Source organism: Octodon degus, unplaced genomic scaffold, assembly GCF_000260255.1.
Source record: "Octodon degus isolate 3935 unplaced genomic scaffold, OctDeg1.0 scaffold00082, whole genome shotgun sequence".
Classification (NCBI taxonomy): domain Eukaryota; kingdom Metazoa; phylum Chordata; class Mammalia; order Rodentia; family Octodontidae; genus Octodon; species Octodon degus.
Window position 1 is genome coordinate 11716288 of NW_004524658.1, and position 18190 is coordinate 11734477.

General features: G+C 42.9%; 1 protein-coding gene and 1 pseudogene across 2 annotated transcripts in view; one reads left to right on the top strand and one right to left on the bottom strand.

Annotated features, from left to right (window-relative positions):
- Positions 1–18190, bottom strand: part of Cacnb4 (calcium voltage-gated channel auxiliary subunit beta 4) — a 313335-nt gene that overhangs the window by 256707 nt on the left and 38438 nt on the right. The gene's annotated exons all lie outside the window — the stretch shown is intronic.
- On the top strand, positions 10204–10503 carry LOC101561829 (annotated as a pseudogene).

The window sequence follows — 18190 nt, forward strand, 5'->3', positions numbered from 1 at the left end:
ATCAAATCCCTCTACATTAGGTTCTAGGGCTGTCATAGCAAAGTACTACAAGCTGTTGGTATCAGTGTCGTCAAGTGATGGACATGTATTCTTGCACATGGGGGCTACAGCTCTGAAATCAAGTGGTCAGTGGGGCTCTGTTCTCTCCTGCCTTGGATTTTCCTGGCTTTTGATGGATACAAGCAAACACTCCCCTCCCCACATCCATCTCTGCCTGCCTTGTCATGCAGTCTTGTTCCTTATCATTTCTCTTCTTTAAAGGCACAAGCCATCTTGGATGAAGGTTCCATTCTACTCCAGTATGACTTCATTTTAATTAAGTACATCTGCAACAGACCTGTTTGTCAATGAGGCCACATGGTGAGGTTTTCAGAAGGACAGGATTGGGGGTTACTAGTTAACCTAGTACACTCCCTTAAATGCATGGGAAGCTCTCCCTATATTTAAATGAAATAAAACTTTTTAAAATTTTATGAAATAGTCCAGAAGAGAAAAAGCTCAATGTATTCCTCAAGAATCTAGCCCTTCAGGGGCTGGCGAGATGGCTCAGTGGTCTAAAGCACCTACTTAGAACAAGCTTAGCAAAGCACAGGGACCGAGGTTCAATTCCCCAGCACCACATGCCAGCCAGCCCCGCCCCCTGGTGGGCTGAGCTGGCCACACACACACACAAATAAATGAATTAATTAAAATAATAATAATAAACACATTCAACTGAAAAAAAAAGTCATAGTTTTGAGCAAAAACTCTTTTCAGGTCCCTGATTCCCTCAGAAGAAAACACAAATCATGCTTCAATGAGTGGCAGGTGAAGAAAGCCCACAAGTTCATCTGCTCTCTACCCTGCAGTGGTCTGACTCTGTGAAAGGGATGACATCACACACGAAGCTCCTGCTTTCTATAGCAGTGTCCCCACAATACCCAAACACAGCTGTTCTTTGAGGCAAGAAGAGAAGATACAGGGAAAAGAATTTCACTTGGCCTTTCTGTTCTGTATCAGGCCCTATGTGCTGTTGCGTAAGTGGGATAAGCTGGTTTGATTTTCAGTCTTTGGTGACCAACAGCAGGCTTAACTCAGAAGAACTCACCAAAGAAACTCCAGGATAGCAGGGAGTCTTGGGAAGGTATCGGCAAAGGTTTGGAAGCGATCAATACAGGGGCCCCTCCTGTTAAATACACCAATTTAGAAAAGCAGAGTTTCCAGTGTTTGAAAAGTGACATTCCTAGGGTACTTCAGACTGGTTAAAATTGGGAATATTCTATCTGATTTTGGAAACAAAATGATGCTTGGACCACAGCTAAAGACAGCTGGGAAGCAAAATCTTGCTCTGCTTTCTGGTAGCACATTGAACAATTATCCCTTGCCACACATGAAGTCTCTACAGAAATCTCCTGTGAGGAGGAAAAAAGTTTCATTTGACAAATAATGCCAGGGAGCCAGAAACCAGCTAGCAGGAACTGCCGTAGGGGCCAGAAACCAGCTACCAGGAACTACAGCCTCAGCCGGATTTTTCTGCAGCTGGATATTTCTATCAAAAAACATTTACAGCAGCCAATGCCACCAGATGGCACACTTACACCACATGCACACTGCTGCGGTCTTGGCCACAGTCTAATGGGCTGGGGGAGAGTGCAGTTAGATAGTGCTCACTTAGGGCATGTTTCTCCAGCTTCTGTTTTGTTACCTCTCTGCTAGGTATATCTAAGAGCCTTGGTTTCGACAGAAATAATGATAATATCCTGCTCACTTCTTTTGAAGAGTGCTCAAAAATGGGTGTTATAACTAATAAAACAAAGCTGTCTTGTATGTGTAATCCAAGAACATGTATGTGTAGCATTCTGCAACCTGATTTTTAGAATTGTTTTTGTTATTATTTATTAGGTACAGGGTCTTGCTATGTAGCTTGGACTCCTAGTGATCCTCCTGTCTCAGTCTCCCCAGTGCTGGGATTACAGGTGTGCACCACCACACCTGGTTTTGGAGGCCAGCTCAGTGCCCAGGGCTGGTACAGCATGTGGTAGCGGGATTGAACCTGCTTGCTTAAGCAGGCACTTGGACCGATGAGCTACTTCCCCATCCCCCAAGCTACTAATTTACAAATTGAGTTACTCTGTAAAAGAAGTTTTTGCTTGGGTGCAAATCTCAAGTACGTCTGTGGACATTATAGAGAAACCGTGCTGTTCTTGATTCTACTTAAGCCCTAGTTCCTCAAAAGCTTACATATGTAACTTCTTGTTTTAGGGTAACTCAAAGCAGGAGAGGCAAAAAGCACATGCTAACACATTTTGAAGTGTCCCATCAACAACTGAATAATGTGACCCGGCCACTTCCGTGGATCTTTTTCATAATCTCTACTCTGACCAAAAGCACCCATTCCTATGGTGAGGGCACAGCATTTAGGAGGACATTTTTCTGTTCCTAGGGGCAGGGAGGAAAGACAGAAATGCTACAGGGCAGCCAAAGCTCCCTCTGAGACCTTAAGGGCAGAAGTCCTTCAGTGGAGAGATTTTTTTTTTCTGCTCGCAGTTGGTTGAAAGCCAGCCAGGTAGCCACCCTGCAGCAAGACACCAGCAGGCCTGCAGGACTGGCACTTGCCCCCTGTCTTGGAGCTGCCTGCCAATGCCACAGCAAGAAGCTGGCAGAGCCCCAGCCTGCAAGGAGACTAGAGCCAGGCTTCAACAGCTGGATGTCAAAGGCAGTGAACCCCCCAAATGACCACGACAAAATGCAGTACCCAGGGAATCTGGTCAACATTAGTACTGGCTGAGTGAATCAGAGGTGGCCCAAAAAAATAAATGTGTGTCAGGAACCTACAGAGATCTCCCACGGTGTGTTTGCAGGTGCAAGGTAGGAGCTGATAGCCTTCATAAACTGTGATGATGGCAAAGTTCCTAAATTCTTCAAAGCATTAAGGGTGCCTGTTTTCAATGTCAGGACACAGAACAAAAAGCCTTGTAAGGCAAGGGGCTGGTAAGCTTATAACCCTGGGGTGTGCTAATTCTCACACCAGAGTATGCACAAGTTTCTGGGAACAACGAGACAGCCCTCCCTGGCCCCTGTCCAAGTTCTGCAGCTTGCCTCTGGCCTAATGGACCGAATTCTGAATATATATCCCCGATCCAGCTCCAACTAAAGGCAACCAGGATATGGCTGATCGCTGGCCAGAAGTCACTGTGGCCCGATTGCAGATAACGAGTATGTTCAGCAGAGACAACAAGCACCAAGGATGCAGCTGCGGCCTTGGTCCGAAAGGCTGTCCTTGCATAGCCTGACCATTTCCTGTGGCCCAGCATCTACTTTGACAGCTCACTAACAGGAGAGGCCAGCTGGGTTTCTTCTTGAATCACTGTCCACAAAGACAGGCAATCAAGGCAAGACAAATCGCAAACTCAGTCAGTTTTTAAGACTGCTGCAGTGTGAGACTGTGGAGAGACAAGATGGGCACAGAAGCCCACCCGGGCGCTGGCTGAGGCTTGGCTGAATCACACAAGTTAGTTGTAGACAGGGATGCCCAGTCGAGGTCACCTGCCTCCCAGCTCAGGACACTCTATCACGCTCCCCAGGCTTGTAGATGCTGACCCCACAAGAGTGCCACGCTCCTCACTGCTCCCAGAGGGGCTGTGTTAGCCCATCACCAAGGGCTCCGAATAGGTACAGAAGAAAGAGCATAACCTAATCCAGAACTGAGATCATTCTTTGCTTAGTTGACAAGGGGTAATTAAAAAGCACTGTGAGTAATTTAGCTCTATGTTGACATGCCCCTGTATTAAAAAAAAAAAAAATCAAGAAACAGCTCTCTCATCTTTCCACCTATTGATACATATTAACACACCCACACACTGAGCCCAGCCTCCCTTCCACCCATCTTTTGCAGATGCCTACAACTCTTCCTAGTCTCTTCACTTGCCCAAATGTACACAGAGCCCCCGGATATTTTTAGTTGTTTCACATTGGTTCTAGCTAACCTTCCAGCCATAATGTTTGCTCTACAAGGTTAACAACATTGTTTTATGCTTCTTTGTCTTCTGATGAAAATATCTGGCTGAGCATTCTGGACATGGGCTACGGTTTGGCATGAAACGTCTCCCAAATGCTTAGGAAGCGTAGTCCTCTGGGGAGCACTACTAGGCCATGGCAGAGCTGAGAGAGCAGCCTGTAGGTAGGGAGGAGGTCCTTGGGTCCCTGGGGTCCACCATGGAAGGGACTCTAAGAACTTGCCTCTTTTCTTCTTTTGCCATTTGGCTTGGGACATAAGCAGATTTGCTCCTGCCAGGGCATACCTGCCAGGGCTCCTCACCACAGCGCCAAACAATGGAGCCAATCTGCTGGACTGAACATCCAATACTGAGCCAAAAGAAAACTTTTCCCTTTATAAGTAAATTATGGTTGCTGTTTTGTTGTAATAGTAGGGAGCCGACTAACACAGCCTGGTAGGTGTGTAGGGTAATGGGGCAGGATGGGGCCACCGTGGTCCACAGAGAGGCAGAACTCTCTTGAGACCCTGGGCAAGCAAAGAAAAGCTCTGCGAGAACTAAGTGCTCAGAAACAGTCAAAGACATGGAGGCAGCACTGAGCCTGAGCATTTGTAAAACAGCATCTACTTTCAAAAGAATGTGAAGTACAGACTACAAACCAATTGAAAATATTTATGACAATCTGCATCTTGTGTACACCTACAGCATAATCTGTTAACAAAGATGAAAGTTCCTTAATTCTGTTAGAGCAATGACTTACACTTTGTTGCAAACAAAGGATGAATTCTAATTCCACATTCTATTTCCACAAAAATTTTATTGGCTGGTGAAGTGATGCTTCCCACCCCTCACCTCACCCCCATTTTCACTGCAGCTAAACAAGAACATCTCATTTATTGGTTATTCTGTGTAAATTACTAGGAGATTCAAGTCTGAAAAATACCAAGAGGCTTAACTCATCTACAGTACTAATTTAAAATTATAAGTTTATAGATCTGTTTTAACAGAAACTTCATGATTCTTCTATCTCACAGTGTTTAATTTCTGTGTTACATGAACAATTCACTAACATCTACAAGTGGCCCCACCCCCAGGATGCGCTGAGTCCAGGCATGGTGGTGCACACCTGTGATCCCAGTGCTGGGGAGGCTGAAAACAGGAGCATCACTAAGAGTCCGAGCTGCATAGTGACACCCTGTTCCAAATACATAAAAATAAAATAAAAATAAAAAATAACATCTACAACTGTTAAACCTATAAATATCAGGACCGAGGGTACAGCTTAGTGGTAGAGCCCTTGTTCAGGTCATGGATTCAATTCTCATCCCCATAAAGCTTTATAAAGATCTATCATCAACTCTGACTGAGGAGAACTGCGTCAGAGGATGTGATGCCAGGTTTGTCAGAGCTCTCTCACCTCACTTCCATTAATTAACTTCAAAAAAAAAAATTGTTTTTCAAGATTAGGGAACTGCTGAGAGCTAGCCTAACGGCCTTTTGCTCACATCCAAGTGTGCATGCTGCCAGTGTTAAATGATGGTACCTATCTCCTGGCTGATATTTTCTATGAAGCAAATTGATACTCAGGATAACTTCCTAGTGAGAAAATGTCCACCTATACAAAAGTGAATTAAAGTCAAATCCCCACACTGGTCATAGTAGCAAAACCCACAGCAATACCACAACTGTCACAAGCTCAGACTTCAGCATTTCAAGAGCTTCTGATGAACTGGAACAGAGTCTGCAAACCCTATGGAAGGCACACAGCAAGGATTTCACCCCTGAATACATCCTTGATATAATGATTGCAAGACCTCAAGGAAGACAGGAGACTGCTCCTTTCCTAATGCTGTCACAAAGGAATTTTTTTCTCTTACAGAATGTTTCACTGCAGACTCCTTTGCATATAGTCAGGTTTGTTGTTGTTGTTGTTGTTTTTGGTGTTTTTTTGGCGGAATGGGCACTGAACTCAGGCCCTTGCACTTGCCAGGGAAATGCTTATTCTACTGAGCCATCTCCCCGGCTCCTAGTAAAGTCTTTGTTCCTAGGCTTGAGAATCTGTCTAACAAAACACAACATTTTAGTCATCATCATATTTCTGTTGTACACATTGAGAATGCAAGGGAAATATTTCTTGAATAAAGAAAGGGCAATCTGTAGTGGGGACTATAAATCTCTACATAAATTTGTCACAAATGATCAAAGCAAGTAAAAAATAATAATAGTATGACTGTGAGCAAAAGCACAGAAATTAGGCTCTTGGCTAGACCTGGTACTCAAGGAACAGTATTGCTGATTATAAGAGTTTTACTCAAATCACTACCATGGAAGGGCTAAGTTCAGATGGATTCTCTGTAGGAGAAGCAGACTCTGACAAAAATCAGTCTGTATCCAAAATACTAGAGATTACTGGACTAGAAACACCTTCCATAATCCCGAATTTCTGAAAAAGACTGCATCAAGAAATAGCCCCAGGTTTGACTTTGTTCTTTCAAACCCACCAAAAGCAGAGAGATTGATTTTCCAAATGATTACACGATGATGTCCTGTATAGTATAACTGGAAGGAATATTCACCTGGACCTGGTCAGAACCCAAGTAAACTACTGGCACTAACCCCCCTATTAATTCCATCAGACTTTAAACTCTGTGTGGGCAGAGCTTTCATCTCACATTCCCAGCATTTGGAATGATTCCTGTCACATGGGAGGCGTTCAATAAATACCAGCTGAAGGTGTGAATGAAAGTAAACTATGTGAGCTGTTCTGACCACCACTCTTCTAGCCAACTTACCTCACACACAGGCCAGGAAGAGCTGACTCCTGCTTCAGAAACATGGTTCTACCACCCCCTCCCAGTGAGTGACTCTGGAAGGGACAAGCTCCCAGAAGAGTCCAAGCTATCTGCTACAAGGGTGAGGAGAAGGCCATAACGCTATTTGGGGTCATCCTATTAACGCCTCTGCTCTCACCACAAAGGTCTCATACAACCTCCTATTTTTCTTCTCTTGTAGCCCTAGAAATACTTTCCAATTTCATTTCCTTCCCCCATCCGTTCCCTTCCCAGACCCTATTCTCATGTATTTACAGTTTTCCAGGGGGTTGGACTGCATTTCTCTGAACCCTAATTCTCTTCCTCAGGCTCCTCCTTAAGAAAGGCTTGGAACTCTCAGTCCTGCAGTTTCCTGAATGAGTCCTACGGACCAAGTGATAGGCTACAAAGTCAGGCTGAGACCAAAGAGCTAGACTGGCAGCGCCACCAACCTGAATCACCAGTTAAATTTACCACATTATTTACTGCTCACATGTGTGACCATCTGCTGACAGCAGATAATTACTAGACAAGAATCAAGATGCTCCCTTCTGGAGGAAACTGTTGTTAATTTTTCACTTTCAAACTTAGCAATTAAAAGAGCATGGGTTGGGGGTACAGCTCAGTGTCAGAATGGTAGCTCAGCATACCTGAGACTGGGTTCTGGGGAGACTGAGGGAAAGGAAGGAATATGCATGTGAATATGTTTTGTTCGTATACATACATGAACACACATACGTGAGGTTCTTTATGTATTTGTATAAAAGTACCTTGTTTCTTTTGTTAAATAAATTGAGACTTACCCCATTCTTCAAATCATTAACCGCAGTTGAGCAACATTCCATCTTGAAATTGAAGTTTCCCCTTTTCCAGGCTCTACAAACATTTGATTCAACCATAAGCTGTAATTAATTTTTTTAATATATTTACTTGAAAAAAAGTCATATTAAATTACCAATGTAGAAGTAGACTTAAAGGGCTGGGGATTTAGTGTAGTGATAGGGCACTTGCCTAGCATGCCTTGGCTTGTGACTAATACCTAGTCAGAAAAGCAGGAAAGAAGGGAGGAAAACAAAGAAACAAACACACACATATGCACTAAAGGCCAAAGTCTTTAAACCATGGAAAGTAAGATTATATTAGACAAAAATATACTTCTTTTAAAACAAGTTTATGAAAGAGAAACTTCCTATACAAAACCCACAGATAGAGTACAGAAAATAAATCACAATTGTTTCCAGGCACAGGACTTACCAAGCACATTCTAATAACGGGAAACATTTAAAGGCCACATACAAATAAAATCCACCCACAGCCTCTGTTTAGGCCATTTTCTCTACCTTGAATGAGTTCTCCCTCATCTCTGCCATCCTCTGAACACCTGACCTGTGCAGCAGGCACGCCCCTGGGCTCACTTGACCAGTATCTCAAATAACCCATACACATTTTTATTTCTCTTCAAAATGCCCAAGGGCTGAGGATATAGCTCAGTGGCTAAAGCGCCTGCCTGGCAAGCGCAAGGTCCTGAGTTCAATCCCCAGTACCGCAAAAAATTTTTTAAAAAGACTAAAACAATAGTTTGATATAGAGAGGGAGCAAACTGATCACAGCCCCATGAATGAGAATGGAAAGAACCCGCCAAATAGGGCAAACAATAAGCAGAGGAGAATAAGAGGTATATAACAGTAGTCTTTCAGTTATTCTTTTGTGTTCAGCAGCAGAATATTTTCAACAGCACACTCTACAAATGGACTTCTCTTCCACCCTATGGGTCATGATTCTACCTGAGTCTACACGGTGGATTTCAAGGAAATAGCTGTAGCTCAGTCCCACAAGTGACGCCAGCCACCAGTAACTGTCACAGTCATTATGCATGTCCACAACACACTAGAACTTTGTGCGATATCCTATCCTCAAACGGTTAGAAGTGCTGGTCATTTACCTGCCATTCCAGTATTTATCTTATGTTTTACTCTTAGTACTTCTTTGCTATCATGAAAACTTGTTCTTAGTTCAATTGTATTGAAACATTTAATTTTCTGAATATTGCTTAATCTTAATTTTTGTTCAAGGATTTATACGGTATCTTTGACTTACAATTTATTTAAAAGACATTGTATGATATCTTCTAGTATTAGAAACTTTAAAAAGTGTATTTGCATTTTCTGTTGACTTTATATTACTTCTTCCCTGTTTTTTATACACACACACACACACACACACACACATATATGGGGAAAAATATGTGTATAACCCAACATAAGATTGGTACTGTTTCATAGAAATCTGGAATGACCTTTAAATAAGGGTTCATCTAATGTATTTTTTATATAGTCCTACATAACTATCATATTGAGAGCTCTTTATTGTTCATCCAGGAGCATACTGCAACTTCTCTTGCCTTTTGAATTATGCTCTTTGTTATTTCTTATATGCTACTTCTGGAGATATTAAAATATTTCAAGTTTGTATAACTAGAAAATCTCACTTTTAGTTTTCAAAGGTATGTTTGCTAAGTATAAAATTCAAAGAGGACAAAACTTTTCTTTCAGTCCTTTAATTAATCTATTTTTTTACACACTTTAAATGTCTTTGCAAAAGGTTCATTTTTCTTGGAAATGTGGTATTACAAGTTGAACTAAATTCAGAAATTTTAAATTTTTAAATAGTTATTGCCTACTCCTTTCTACTTTGAGAATTCTAATTATATGAATATAAGTTTCTTGGTTTTGACACAGTGAACTATTATGACTGATCTGTAAATTCTTTCTTCATTTTTATTTTGGACAGTTTTTATTGTTATATTCAGTTATGTTTGTAAATAATTCATTTTCAATTTGCAATCTATTAAAAAATAAAGTGCCTGCAAAAAAAAATGCCCAGAATACTTTGCGCTCAAAAAGTTATCAGTAATAAAAGTTTGCTGAAGTGAATGAATGAAGAGAAAGAAGAGACGGTGGTGGAGCAGGGCAGGCCAGGAAGGGGACAGATGTGCAGCAAAAGGTACGAGTAAAGCTCTGGCTCAGGACTTTAGGCCAGAAAAAGCATTTGCTGCCATGTAACTCTTCTCACAAATAGACCAACACACAAGGATACGTACATATGCACAGACAAGGACAGGCACCACTTGTCAGCATTTTTCAGTACTTTCACAAAGCAGGTGAGGTTTCTAACATGCTTTTGAAAGACTAGGACTACAACCATGTTGGTAGCCAACAAATAGAAACACTCCAAGCACTCATGAACAAGGGAATGGACAAAAAAATACATATAAAGCATAGGCCAGTGGTGGCGAATCTACAGCCTGTGTGCCACAGAGGGCTGTTTGTATCACTGAACCTCAAGAGGTTCCCCACTCTTAGTACAGACATATGAAGGGATGTAATATTAAGATTTTATAAGGTGGAGGGTTTGGCGAGATGTCTCACACTATTTTGCTGGTGCAGCCTACTAAAAGGCCAGAAGGCAGAACTTACGCTGACTATGAATCTGTTAATGAATGCATGGAAGGTGTTTGTAAGATGTGTGAAGAACATCTGAAGAAAATGAACCCCAACAGTCCCTCTATCACATACGATATCAGTCAGTTGTTTGATTTTATTGATGATCTGGCAGACCTCAGTTGCCTTGTTTACCAAGCTGATACCCAGACATACCAGCCTTATAAGGAAGACTGGATCAAAGAGAAGATCTACGTGCTCCTTCTTCGGCAGGCGTAACAGGCTGGCAAATAATGGAGTTGGAAACAGCAGGGGCTGGGGGCGGGGCTTGGAGCACAGGTGTGTGCAGGGCACTGCCCTGGAGCGCTGTCCTGTGAGCCTCTTTCCACTTGTTTCACTCTAGCCAGGATTGAATGCGTTAGATGAAATGTGAGGTGTGAGGATCTTCTCAATCCAAAACCCCCATTGAGCCCTTTTTCTTTTCTTTCTTTTTTACTTAAACATTTTTATGATTCAGAAGGCAGTTGTTCCTTGTCGATATAGGTTCCAGCCCTTCAGATTGTTCCTATCTGCTTTATAACATTCACTGTACTAATCTTTTAAGATGGGGTAGGGGATGATGACAAAGTTTAGTTATGTCCTCAAGAAAAAGTCTTAGCGAAAATAAATGTTCTTTAGTTATAAAAAAAAAAAAAGATTTTATAAGGAAATCTTGTCACAGGCTACAACATGGATGAACTGTGAAGACACTGTGTTAAGTGAAATAAGCCAGACATCAAAGAACAAATACTGTCCAGTAAAGCTCCACTGACATGCAGTATGGAGAGTAGTTAAATGAGCAGAGACAGACGGTGGGCTCTTGCTGCCAAGGCCTAGGAGAAGGCAGGAATGCAGCTAGAGCTCAAGAGACATAGAGTTGGGCTTTGGGATGAAGAAGAAGCTCTACAGATGAAAGGTGCTGATGGCTGTATAAGAACGGAAATATCCTTAGTGCCAATGAGCGGCGCACTTTCAATGGTTGAAATGGTAAACCGAATGTTATATATCTTGGCACAGTTTTTTTTTTTTTTTTTTTAAAGATAAGGACTGAGAATGAGAATCCAGAGTACAGCCTTACAGATCCCCTCCACTCTGACAACCCTGGCTGTGCATTTCTAGCCCTATGGTTCCAAGAGGAAAAAGAATCCCTTGTGCACAGCTGTGTATCCCACAGCTCTAAATACAGGCACTTCCAACCAGCAGCAACTCATTAACATTTGCAAATTCATCAGGGAGGAAAAAGCCCAAGTAACAAACACTGGGAAAGGAATGTTTCTTTTTAATTGGAACTGAGCTTCACTACAAGGGCTAAAGGACTGCTTAAAAATGAACTAGAGGGCCGGCCAGATAGCTCAGCATACTAAAGCCCCTGCTTAGGCAGATGCAGGGACTGAGGTTCAATCCCCAGCGTGCCAAGCCGGTCCTGCCCCCAGGGCACACTGACATGGTGAATGAGACTGGGTGTGGTGACACACACCTGTAATCCCAGGGCTTGGGAGGCTGAAAACAGGAGGATCATTATGAGTCCGATCTGTGTAGTGAGACCTTGTAGACCTTTTACTAAATACATTAAAAAAAAAACCAAAACTTAGAATAAAAGCAAATTAAAAATCAGCAAATCTTGACCTCCAGACTGAAAATCCATGAAAGGATGGTAAACTTCTTTAATAATAGTTTCTATTATAATGGAAGAGAGGAGAATCAAATCATAAACAAATGAGAGTAACTTGAGTTAGCTTGCTGAACGGAGTAGAAAGAGAAATGAGTTATCTGGAATGAAATGGCACACATTTTCCAGCTGTTTGAACTGGACACTGTGGTGACATAACAGCATAATTTTATACTGCATGCTATGCTCCCTTCAGGGAGTCTACAGCATGCTAGGATAGAGCACAGGCTGTCTCCGACAGGAGAGGAGGCAGTAACATGAAAAACTCTCTCCTGGAACAAGAGTGTTTTACGAGGACAGATTTGCTCTGTGGCTCTGCAAGATAAAAACAGATGAAATTAGGGCCAGGCAGATAGCTCAGTGGCTTCAGCACCTGCCTGGCAAGCACAGGCCATGAGTTCAATCCCCAGTACTGAGAAAAAAAAAAAAGGAAAACAGATGAAATTACAAAAATGATAAAGCAAGCCCTTGGCCTAGAGCAGCAATGGTAAACCTTTTAGAGCTTCCAATGACACCGAGCGCCCACTGAGGACGCATGCCACAGTTTCACCATCACTGGTTCCAGGCAATTTTAGAGCTATTTTACAGATCACTAAAATGATAACCTTCTCTTCCTAATTTCTTCCCTATGCCTGTAGCTAGTTTCCACTTAACTGCTGCAAACAGGACAATCTATTTTGCCCTCTTAGAAATCCCTCACCCAGGGCTAAGGAGATAGTTCAGCGGTCTAAGCACCTGCCTGGTAACAAGGTCCCAAGTTTGATCCCCAGTACCGCATGCCCTTCAACAAGCCAGCCAATGAAACTGGGAATGGTGGTGCATGCCTGTAATCTAAGAACTGGGGAGGCTGAGACAGAGGATTACTATGAGTCCGAGCTGCATAGTGAGACCCCCATACCAAATAAATACATGATTAAAAAGAAAGAAAGAAATCTCTCACCCTTCCATCTCACTCTTGTATCTCATGCTCATTTCTCTTTCTCACTGCACCGTGACTTGCTCTTGTATCTGTTCAAGGCCACGCTGGAGCACTGGAGGCCCACACCTGGGACAGTCATGATTTCTGCCTTTCTAGAAATCATTGTAGGCAGAAATATCCAAGGAGAGGGTATGACATGCCTGAGGGGCTGCAGACATGGGCAAGATAGAATTCGGCCTGCTCTTCATCAAACTTTAGCTCTGTTAACCAAGTTACTTAGTCCAGAAACCCTAAGGTATTATCTCAGGCCCAAGCCACAAGTATCTGGATGAAACTGTCCCCAGGTACTGCCACACAGTTAGGAAAAAGAGCCTCTGACTCTCCTGGGATGGAAGAGATCGAGGTAACACAGTGCTTCTCAACCTTGCCACTGTTGGTGGCACTGGCTGGGCAGCTCTGTCATGGGAGGCTGTCTGAGCGCTGGAGGACATGAGTAGCAGTCCTGGGCTTCATCCACTGTATGTCACTAGTACTGCCTACATGTGACAATCAAAAATGTCTCCAGATACCATTCAAAGTCCCCATTAGAGCAGAATCACCCCAGGTGAGAAGCAGTGGAGTAAAGTGAGATTGCATTCTACTGTCCAACGCCATAAGATATGACCTGAAATCTTCATCCATCCCCACCCACCACCACTACAGGGAACTGTTAGACCCAGGAGGGACCATCAGCTGAGCAAGACCCCCATTAGAATGGCTGAGAATAGGTCCGAGAGGAAACCAACTGCACTCCTAAACTAAAAGGAGAAAATAAGATGGCCCTAGGCAGCAGGTGGTATAACATGCCTAACTTCCTAGCAGTTGAAACCCTGACACAAGAGGATCACAAGTTCAAGCCTAGCCTGGATAGTTTAGTAACACAGTAAGACTCTGACTCAAAATTAAAGTTAAAAAAAAAATAGGGACATAGCTTAGCATAAAGGCTCTGGATTCAATTCCAAGTACTGAAAGAAAAAAGAATGTAAAGGAAGACGACAAAGCTAGCACTTCACGGGCCCTCCCATCCTTTTCTTTCCTTGTGACCTTTCTCTAGGACAGGAGCACAGGAAGCCAACTCTCCTCAGAAGTGGGCAGTGGGCCTCCCAGGCCCTGAGGCACACCCTCGAGCCAGAAGCCTCCTAGGCCACCTTGCAGGGCGCTGAAACAGGCCCTGGGGGCCTTGGGTCATTTAATTTCACAGGAACACTTTTTCCTCTGCTGCAGAGCAAAACAGCCAAGTCTCTGGCATTCTCTGAGGTTGTTGCTTGATATAAAATACCATTCTCGCAGAAGCCAAGGGCTAAGGGAATGTACAGAAAGAAGAGCGAGGAAGGCAGAAGGACCCGGACAGCACAGATGCTCTTGGAAGCTCCAAGGAGCGCACAGGCAGACGAAAACGAGAGAGAAGTCACGGAGGCTCGCGGCCAGCAAGAGGCAGGCACAACTGCCAGGGACACGGAGAGGGAGGCATGCAAAGAGGAGACTTCTGCTAGTTTGCAGCACTCCCTTCATCTTTCCCATCATAACTCATTTCTGCCGCAACACCACTGCCCCCTCCCTTTAATTCTCTCTTTCACTGCTACCTTATGACCATATTTTCTGTCTCTCCACTTCTCACTGTTTTCTCAGATCCCTTAATTTCTTTTCCTTATGTTTACTTCTGTGGTTTTCTTATTCTCTACCCGCTTTCTCCTTCCATTCCTATCTCTGCCTCTTTTCCTCTTCCTCCCTCTCTGACCTTGTTCACCACAGAAGGAAGTAGGTCAGCAGCAGCTGCAGCCCCAGATTTTAACTCCTCTCAACAGTCTAATCTATAGAAAGCAAAATAAGCAGAGTTTGAAAGACTTCCATGTGGAATGGCAAGGTCTTCCCAGGTGCCTGGGCAGCCTGCTAAGGTGATGCTTTTGTTTGTTGATTGGTTGGTTGGGTTACGTAGGCAGGGTCTCACTATGTAGGTCTGAGGCTTTGAACTCATGTCAATCCTCCTGTCTCAGCTTCCCTGATGCTGGGATTACAGGCATATGACACCACACCCAGTGGTTCTGCTTTAGATATGAGTCACAAATGGGAGGTCATTCTCCCATAGGCTTAGCAAAGGACTGCTACAATCTAGGCAAGGACGTCCAAGTGTATATGTTATAGGTCTGTTATGCTCACCTCTACCACAGAGAGGTGAGCCCCCAGACAGCCTGATGTGGCCCACAGACCCCGTGCATGGGGCTGCCTTGCAGTGCTGACCCCGTGCATGGGGCTGCCTTGCAGTGCTGCGGGGCCAGGCTGGCTCCACTTCAGGACGTACCCAGTTGAATGAAGACTACAGGTTCCTTGGGAAACACAGGTCCCAGCTGTCAGACAAATGACTTCTAAAGCAGCACGCTGTGCCGTGGCCTCTGAGCACCATTTAGAGATCAGGAAAGTTCCAGGACTCTCCTGTACCCCACTGTCCTCCTTCCTCCCACACATGCCAGTTATGAAGAGAACACAGGATCTAAGGAAGGGGTCTTTGGAATGCAGGACAGGGTTGCACATACAAACTAGCTTTACTCTAAACAAGCCAAATCAGCACAAATGAGCATGAACAAAACGTCTAATCAGTCACAATCAAATAAAGAGAACTTCCTGGAGAGAAACAGCCAGATGTGAAGTTAATGTAGTTCAGACCATTAACATTCCACTAATGCTCACAGCTTTTAACAAGCAAATGTGGCCTGGTCTGACAGAACAAGAAAAATGTAGGCACAACCACCTCAAGGGGGGAAGGAGGGAGAGACGGAGGGAGGGAGGGAGGGAGATAGGAAGACAGAAGTACAGAGAGGTGAAGCAAGAGAGGGAGAGGAGGAAGCAGGGAGGAAGAGAGGGGAAGAACAAAATAAAATTTAAAAAACCAAAAAACATTGAATAACAATGTAAAGAAGGGTGACTGGTGGGAAAACTTACCTAAGAAAGACCTCCAAACCCTGACTATATATGCTGATACCTGTGAACTAAGCAACTGCACTGAAGAAAGCAATGTGTAACGGTAGGGCTATGCTTGGAATGCCTGTCATTCTCGTCTTCTAATTACATACTGCTTGTCATGACAAAGCAATTACAGCCACACTGACTCTCAAGAAAAGGTTTATTTAAAAATAAAGGGGGGGGGGTAATAAATGAAAATGTGAGACCAAAAAAGTCACAGGACTGTCCTCCTATAAGGCTGTATATTGTTAGATTTCTAAATTTCTGTGTAAAAATATGTAAATGTTTATTCTTATTTTTTTAAATTTTTTTATCTCTTTAATCTTTTTCTTCATATCCTGGAGGGACTTGAAGTTTAACATACCAATATTTGTAGAAAATACCTGTTCCATGTTATATCTAAGATGTTTGATATTCAGACAGATAGTGAGGTTAAGCTCAACTGCCTATGTTATAGGGTAATAATATCATTAAGCTTCTCTTCTGTAGGGTTAACAACTTAAGTTTGCAGATCAAAAATTAAAAGAAAAGAAGGGCTACAAGGACAGCCAACATTTTGGCCCTAGCCTTTCAAGGTCAGTAAGGACTCAGGAAATAGGAGAACCTGTACTATAATATCCTGTAACTCAACTGTGTCCCAAATTTTCTGGTCAAGGAGATTTTGGGGCCACAGAGGAAAGTGATCAATGATGTAGAGTGTGCCTAAGGAGAGTCACATGGAGAGAAAACATTCTCTCAGGCTTTCACAGAGAGCAATTGGTCAAGCAGTGGCCATGATTAATCCACATGGCTGACATTGACAAAGGATCTACAAACTAAGGTACAGGGTTTCAGGTTAAATCCTAAAGGGATTTGACTGACTTTACCAGATACAAAAGTTACATTTCTTATTATATAGGTCTTGCTCTTTCTTGGTCTTAACCACCCAGCAGAAAAGTATGAAAATGAAGTATAAAAAGTAAAGCCATATTAATATGATGAGTCAACAACTTTGGACATTGACAGTCTTATGGAAAACCCACTACTATTATGGACTATTGTACTATATTTGGATATTTTGCTGAGTTCATGCACCTACAGTATTTAAATGACAATGGAATGCCCTTCTTTGACAAAACTAACAAAAAAATGGGGATACAAATGAACGACCATTCTGTATCTGTATACTCAAAATAGTTAGGATAGATATACAGCTCCATTCTCTTAATTCAATGAATAGAGAGGTTTGTTCTAATAATGTTTGAGACAGAATATCAGGTCTGCATCTTGTAGAATGAATAACCACTAAGATAACAATATGCAATATATTAATTATTGAAAATGTACTAGTAATCAGTTGTGAAACTGTCTCATTGCTATTTGTTTCTCAATAAAATATTAAAAAAAGAAAGACCTCCCAGCACCACTTTCCCTTTGGCTTCTTATCATCAACTTCTGAGGCAGGGATGGGGGCACAGCTAATTAAGATACAATTCACGGTTTGGGGACATGGTTCAGTAGAGTAAGCACTTCCCTGGCAAGTGCAAGGGCCTGAGTTCAATCCCTGGTTCCACAAAAAAATAAATAAAAGATACAATTCATGTATCATTCAATTCACTCATTTAAAATGGTCTTAGTACACTTACAAAGGCATACCAACTATTGTAGTCAGCTAAGTTAGGCAGCAAGATTGCAGATAGTCAGGCTGGGCTCGGCCCTCAAGGAAGGCAGTGCAGAAGATGAAATCACACAACTGTGGGTGCAGACCCATCTGCTGAAGGCCAGGTCTCAAGATAAAGATGGAAGGACCAGGCCTACATGCCTCCCACAGGAGATAGGCAATAACCTAAAGATTATATTCACCTAGTCCAATAACGTCTAGACAGACATCAGTGACCAGGACCTCTCCATCCACCCCTTCCTGAAAAAGTCTGTTCGTTCCAGGTACGCTTGCTGTATGGCCAGCTTCCCCACTGGATCAGTATTACCTAAGCAGCTACACTTGTAATCTTATTGACTGAGCATAGTTTTGGCCTACGTTGTACCCACCTTGTGATTTCACTCTATAAAACTTTCTCTGAGAAGTAGGCTCATTGTCAACCCACTTTTGAGTCAACCTCCTGTCTCTCAGAAGCTATCTCTCTCAATAAATTTTTCCTACTCTTAGCATCTGTTGTTCCTTAAAATTCATTGATTTCAGAGAACAAGAAATCAGCACAGCTGACATCAAGCAGGTTGGGAGTCACCTTTTCCCTATGTCACAACCACCAGCATGACCACATTCAGAGTATTTTAACCAGCCTATTGAGAAATCCTTCCTATGGCTGAATATTTACAACCTCTCCAACTTGCATACTGAAACT